Below are 1,180 nucleotides of genomic sequence, written 5' to 3' on the forward strand. Positions count from 1 at the left end.
GATTCAATGGTTCTCCAGCATCAGCGCTTGGACGAACTCTCTGGAAAATTCTCTCAAGTCTTAGGCAGTGAGGGGGAGATGAGGTCCAATGCTGTTGAATCATTCGATGCTGCTCCTACGACTTCTCAGGCCGTTGGTCCAGTATCAGCTTCAGTTGCAGTTGAAGCTGAGGCTCTCAGAGCTGAAGCAGTTGCTGCTCCTGTAATCCCGACCACTAAAGCTGCTCTAGCTGAGGATGTCGATGCCATCCCTAGGGATGATGCCCATACCATCACTGCTGCTGGTGATGATGATGACGATGAAGATGAAGATGATGATGATGAAGACGATGATGAGCCTACCATTCCAGACACCGGAGATGATCTAGATGGCGACGACGACGATGATGATGAAGATGACTTTACCATCAAGTTCCAAAAACCATCAACCGTCACCAAAGGTGTTACTCTCGGGGATTCCGCATCCCAGGGGGAGCAAAGGCAAGGTGAATTGACTCCATCAGGGAACCAGGACCCCAAGTCGAAAGGCAAGGCGGTTGTTGAAGAAGGAAACTTGAGAATATTGTTCAATATTCCTCAACAACCTTTGTTTGAAGACTTTACCTCTCAGGTACTGATCACTTCAACCTATCAGCTTCATATTCCATCAACAACCTGCGGTCGACTGGAGTGGGTACCTGATCAACCCATTTCTCGTGCTTCTACCAACCAGCAGATGACTCAGCTGAAGGAGTCACTCGACCAAACTAGAGTAAAAATCCCTCTTCGTACCTCTAGTGGTGGTGAGTTTGACTTCTTATCTGAAGCTGAAAGACTCAGGCATTAAGGGCTGAAGAAGAGCTAGAACTTCAAAAGAAACAGACTGAAGATAGCTTGAAGCTGGCCAAGTCAGTAGCTAAAAAAGTTCTTACCAAGAAAAAGTCCAAGAAAACGGTGAATGTTGTCCAACCCAGGCTAAACTTCTTTCGATTGCAGAAGCTGAACGCAAAAAGAACCTGAAGCTGATGGATAAGGACAAGCAATGGAGCGAAGCAAAACTGAAAAGGAGACTCAGTCCCCGCCCAATTATCAGCGTTAGCATCAGCGGAAGTTCTAAAGACGGTGGAACGCTGGTCTCAATGCTCATCACCAGGGACAATCTTGATGCCGTTACCGAGTACCCTTCCTACCTTGGCCGTTAT

This window comes from Cynara cardunculus (genome assembly GCF_001531365.2).
Source record: "Cynara cardunculus var. scolymus isolate 2C chromosome LG 2, CcrdV1, whole genome shotgun sequence".
In the NCBI taxonomy this organism is placed as follows: Eukaryota; Viridiplantae; Streptophyta; class Magnoliopsida; order Asterales; family Asteraceae; genus Cynara; species Cynara cardunculus.